The sequence below is a fragment of the Octopus bimaculoides genome, chromosome 2 (assembly GCF_046866305.1).
Source record: "Octopus bimaculoides isolate indiv1 chromosome 2, ASM4686630v1, whole genome shotgun sequence".
Taxonomy (NCBI): domain Eukaryota; kingdom Metazoa; phylum Mollusca; class Cephalopoda; order Octopoda; family Octopodidae; genus Octopus; species Octopus bimaculoides.
The window spans coordinates 186198065-186204730 of record NC_142929.1 but is presented as its reverse complement, the minus strand read 5'-3'; positions in this window follow the sequence as shown (position 1 = coordinate 186204730).

Here is a 6666-nt window from a genome sequence, read left to right as displayed (position 1 = left end):
TAGAATGTCAGGCGAAGTTCAACTGGTCAGTATCTGACCTATTTAGGTACAAACTCTGCTGCAGTATGTATGTCCTTCTAGTTGCCACGATTCTTATAAATAGAGTGGTCAGCAAGACGTCAGGACACACAGGGACAGACAGACAGGGAGACTGCTACTATGAGACCTCTGCTAATGTGAGACAGAGATTTTCCTCCGGCCAAGCAAGATGAGAGAACGAACACACACACACATACACGAACATATCCTGGTTCCATCATTTGTCTAGCAACTCGAAGCAAGTTGTTAAAATTGAATGTAGTGGCTATTAATATTTATTAACTCCAGCTAATAAAAATGTTATAATTGAATCAGTTACAACTTTGTCATTTCTAAGGCAAACACATGCATATCGCACCGACACTCAAAAAAACACACTACATTCTGGTGACTCCACTACACCCAGACAGATAACATAGTCTGGTGTGGTCCCTGGCCTTAATAGTTCTTGTCAAATCGTTCAACTCATGAAAAACAGATGTTAAATGATGATGATGATGTTACCGACCCACACCACTATTATTCTAATGTCTCTACCATCATTCGTCCATACAACCATCATCTGTTGTCACTACTATCTGCTCTCATTACATAGCTATACCACCATCAACTACTTGCGTTCTAGCTTTCACCACATCTATAATATCACCACTCACGTGTGCAGAGAGAAACTTGCTGAGAGCTGACATTCCGGGAAAGAACGACTGGGAGCTAGGATTAACATGGGGCCTGGTGCGATGGACTCGACAAGGTTCACTAGAGGAGGAGAGCCGAAAGGGATGGGTGTGCCTGTGTGGAGGTAATACGAGTCCTGCGAACTCCAAAGAGCAAAGGTTATCATAGTTGCATAAAAATGACCGTATATAGAAAACTAATTTTAGAGTGGATTGTGGGTATTCGACATCTACTTCTAGCGCAGGTGCTGGTTATTTCCAGTATATATATGTGTGTGTGTGTGTGTGTGCGTGCGTGCGTGCGTGTGTGTGAGTGCGTGTGTGTGTATATGCGCGTGCGCGGGCATGTGTTGTCTACGCACGCTTAATCTATATTGATATATTAGTTGCAAATTTTGATACAAGGCCAGCAGTGTCGGGGGATGGATTAAATCGATCACCAGTAAACAACTAATACTTATTTTAGCGAGCTCAAAAGGATGAAAAGCAAAGTCGACCTCGGCGGAATTTGAACTTTAGACGGACGAAATACCGCTAAACACCCTGCCCGGCGTGCTAACGAATCTGCCAACTCACCAGCTTCAGTGTACATAAATTTATTGATTTCAAATTTTGACACAAAGCCAGCAACTTCGGGGGTGGGTATAAGTCGATTGCATCCACTCCAATACTTAACTAATTCTTATTTCGTCGATATAAATTTTTTTAGAAACACGTCGGTAACTGAAGGTAAGGGGAACAACTCTTGCTGTACAACTCGATAGGAAAAACTTTTAATGGTTACGTCGTCATTGAATCTGCTAGAAACAGCAGCCAATTGATGATTGAAATCATTTTTGAAATGCTTACTATACATCTCCATAAGAATTCTCACATCTCTCTCCTCCCCCTTCTCTCTCTCTCTCTCTGCCTTGATTCCTGTCGATACCGCGCAGTTCTCCTTTCATTTTCGTGATATTTTTGTTTCACATAGAGGTTGAAGTCACTCATCATTAATATGCTCCCAAAAATGTGTGTCTTTGGAAAAAGGACTTGACTTTGTTGAGACACTCTTCAAAGCACTGTAGAGGTACTTGAGTTGGTCAACGATGGTCATGTCATTAACATTATTAAATCTGGTGGGTACAGTTAAATGAACGACTACAACTGTATCAGTTAGAACTTCATGTAGATGATCATTATCCAGTCCGCTTCTATTATATTTATAAACAATTTATACTAGTGCTTATAACATTCTCATAATTTTATTATATACAGATACAGATTCAGGGTAGACGTTGGAAAATATATCCTTCGCAAATCATGGAGAAAAACGGCTTGCTATTTGGTATTCGCTTCGTGCCTTTCAGACAGTGTGATACTTGTATTTCAAGTTCAGCATCCTTATATGCACATATATATACGTATATGTACATCTATACGTATATATGGGCACAGGACGTCATGAAACTTTGCCTCCCAACCACATGGTTTCAGGTTCAGTCCCACTGCGTGATACCTTCGGCATATGGTTCTACTATAGTCTCGGGCCGACTAAAGCCTTGTGAGTGGATTTGGTAGATGGAAACTGAAAGAAGCCCGTCGTATATATATATATACACAAATATATATATATATATATATATATATATATATATATATATATATATATATATATATATTTGTGTGTGTGTGTGTATGTATGTTTGTATGTATGTATGTATGTATGTATGTATGTATGTATGTATGTATGTATGTATGTATGTATGTATGTATGTATGTATTTGTGTCTTCTCCTCCCCATCATCGCTTGATGGTGTATTTACGTCCCCGTAACTAGGCGGTTCGGCAAAAAGTGCCCGATAGAATAAGTACTAGGCTCACAAAGAATAAGGCCTGGGGTCGATTTGTTCGACTAAAGTCAGTGCTCCAGCATGGTCTTAGTCGTATGAATGAAACAAGTAAAAGAATGAAAGAATACATCACAACACACACACACACACAATGTCACCAGGTTGATTACAGCACGACAAAGACTGACATTGTTTCAAGGTAGATCCAGTTGGTTTTCTTGGGCGTTTCCTAACCCATGATGAGCGATGGATTCCTCACGTTGCGCCAAAGAGACGATACGTGCAGTGGAAACACCCCCTCCTCGCTCACCTGCTCCAAAGAAGGCTAAGGTCATTTTATCTGCAGGGGAGGTGATAGCCTGAGTTTTGGGAGATGCAAAAGGCATTGTTTTTATTGACTATCTTGAAAAGGGCCACACCATTAATGGAGTGTACTATACCAACTTGCTGAAACACTTACGAAAGGTTATCAAGACCAAACACCCAGGAAAACTGACGTGAGGTGTCTTGGTTTCAATGGCTGCTGTGCATGACTAGCTTTGAACTGGTTGACCAGCCTTCCTATTTTCCTGAAATTGAAAAATAAACCTTATTTGGTCACATTCCATGAAAGTATCTTGGTCAGCCCATGAACTTTTCAACCGGCCCTCGTAGCTATAAACTGTTACGATAACAGTTTTTCTCCGCCAACTGCCATTTATTCAATCGTTCGCTACCATCATGATGTACATAGCTTGTGTTTGTGTGTGTGGAATTCTATCTTCATTTAGCGTATTTTGTTTCGTTTGGAAATATGTTTCGCCACAAATTTTACGATAAACGTTGCATGACGGTGACGCTCGCTAACAACTGTTACATGATGTCAAGACAAAAGAAGCCCGTGGAACAAACATATGCACGCGCACACCCGTGCACATTTATAATGTAATTTTTATATTACATAATACATATAACTTCACTTATTTCAGTAATTTTACTGCGGCCATGCTGAGGTTTCGCCTTGAAAGGATTTTAGGCGAAGAAATCGACCCCAGTGCCTATCATTTTCGTCTGGCACTTATTCCATAGTTTCCTTATGCCAAACCACAAAGTTATGAGAATGTAGAAACCAACACCGGCTGTCAGGCAGTAGAAGAAAAAACAAAAAACACGCACGCACACACACAAGCTTCTTTCAATCTCCGTGTACGAGATCCACTCACAAGGTTTTGTTTGGCCCGAGGCTCTGGTAGAAGACACTTGCCGAGTATCACGTAGTGGGACTGAACTCAGAACCATGTGGTTGGGAATTAAACTTCTTACGACACAAACACGATATATATTTATATACAACATATATTTTTTCATTTAGTGGAGGCGCAATGGCCCAGTGGTTAGGGCACCGGACTCGCGGTCATAGGATCGTAGTTTGATTCCCAGACCGGGAGTTGTTAGTGTTTATTGAGTGAAAACACATAAAGCTCTACGAGCTTTATATATATCGTGTTTGTGTCGCAAGAAGTTTAATTCCCAACCACATGGTTCTGAGTTCAGTCCCACTACGAACCTGCTGTACTCTTTCACCATAACTTTCTCTTACTTCCTGTTTCTGTTGTGCCTGTAATTCAAAGGGTCAGCCGTGTCACACTGAATTTCCCTGAGAACTATGTTAAGGGTACACGTGTCTGTGGAGTGCTCAGCCACTTGCACGTTAATTTCACGAGCAGGCTGTTGCGTTGATCGGATCGACTGGACCCTCGTCGTCGTAAGCGACGGAGTGCCAACAACAACAACAACAACATTTTTTTCATTTATTGTAATCCTTTCCAGTATTATTTGAATTGACAAAAAAGTATCGTTGAGTTTTATGGCTTTTAGTAGCTTTATTCTTCCTCAACAACTTTTGTGTATCGCTTTTGAAATTTGAATAAATTATATTTCTTTTCAGATAAATGACAAAGTAAAAAACGATTAACGAATATAAATTCAGTTGAATGTTCGGCGCAAGTAGTCAAGCAACATACAGAAGAGTTCTCTCCCTTTGACCAACTACCTTCAAAGCAGTTTATTTCTGTTTGGCAGAAATCTTGTTCTCTTTGACTGTTTGGAGAAATCTTGTTTTTTTGTCTGATTTGTTTTACTTAGCGGCGATAGTGAAGGTTCTTATTTTATTTTTAATCGTTCCTTGTAGAGTATGGATTAGGGGCTATTTAAGAAAATTTTTACTAAGGTGATGTTCTTTTTTCAAATACTTAGTTTACCAGTAATCCGCATTGGTGTATCTTTTATACGGCAGATATAAAGCATTGCTTCTCTACAAAAGTGTACCCCCAGCCTACGACTTTGTTTCCGCGTAACTTTCAGAAAAATGAATATTTTTTTAAAGAAATTGTTATAAATGACTTTCAGTCGGTGTAGTTTACGATTATATAAGAATTTAGTTTAAAAAAAAAAAGAATAATAATGGTGTGTGTGCCCACATTACATACTTAGCTCCAAAATGGAACTTGAAATTTTGTAAAAAAAAAATATACATGAATCACCATTTTTTTTTCCTTTTATGAATTAAATCCCAATATAATCCTAAACTACACCATCTGAAAAGTATTTGTAGGAAATTTCACTGAAAAAACAAAAAAATTCATTTTCTGAAAGTTATGAGGAAACAAATCTACAGTGGGACACACTTGTGAAAATATGCTTAAAGCCTATGCATACATACATACATACATACATACATACATACATATGAGTAAGTAGGAAAACCAGACAAATTACTAATCCCTTCAGGGAGATGGCCCTGCTCAACATGTAGAAAAGGTGTAGGTAGAAATTCCATACAGTGTACCCAGTGCAAGCTATGAATATATCAGAGGTGCAGCAATATCACAGGAAGGTTAAGAGGGAAAGTACTCTTTGTGCATGGCAGATGTGAAGGTACAACGAACACTAAGAATGTATAGAAAATAGACTTCCTGAAATGTCTGGGTGGGTCCTTAGAAGTAGTAGATAGCTTCTGTTACCAAGGCAACCAAGTTAACAGTGCAGGAAGATGCTCTGAAAATGCAATTGCTGAAGTAAGAGCAGGCTGGGAAACTATCTTATAGATTCAAAAATTATGAGCACTTCATTTTGGAAGCTCTGAAGATGCTATAAAGTGACACACATGCACTCAGCTATGAGTACACTGTATTTTGTAGCAGAAACAGCCGTAAGCTAATGAAATTCATTGCACAAATTCTTTCATGCTCTGTCCCAACTAATGCTTTATTCTGAAGCATACGTATATTGAGTTCTAGCACTAGGTTATTAGTATTGCTATACCTGAGTGGAACATTAAATTCAGCAGAATTTGAACTCAGAACATAAAAACAAGGGAAATGCCACAAACCATTTTACCTGGCAAGCTGACAGTTCTGCCAGCTTGAACACACAAATCTGCTGGAACATCTCAAGAATGAATAGGTACATCGTTGTCTTGATTTTTTTCTGTTCTCTGTGCATGTGACAATCTATTACAAAGTTTATAAGGTTTCAAACATTGTCTTTCGTGTTAAGCTAAATAATATGACAAAGAGCATCAAAAGAAATATAAAATCTTTTAACCAAAATGTTCTGACAATACAAGAGACCATTTTTGTTTCAAACAGCTGTGGTATGACGTCAGCAACTGACTGCTGACTGCTGACCGGAACCGTGAACTGACCGGAAGAGGAACAGGGGCAGAGGGAGCCTCAATCGGGATTTCATGCCCTTTTTTGAACGGGGTTGTTGTGACGAGAGGACGTGCCAAGCGATCGTCTAGGTGTTGGGAGAAGCAGCTGCTATTTCTAGTGTTTTTCGGGTCGGGCCAGCCACGAGGATCGGATACTGCAGGACAGACTCGTGCAAGGGAAGGAAACCGAGGTAAGCCGATTACTTCTACTCGCACGCATACACCACAACAGCATCATTTTAATTTTTCAACACAAGACTCTCGTCAATAATAAATCCCAAAAGTCTAAGGTTATTCTTTAGCACCAGGTTGACCCAGAGTAAATAAACATTTAATCCAAGACATCTCATCCATAGCTGTCCAATCATACTGGACTTCAAAGGCTACATATATTGTCCAATGTGTCCTTTATTTTAAGACAGTATGG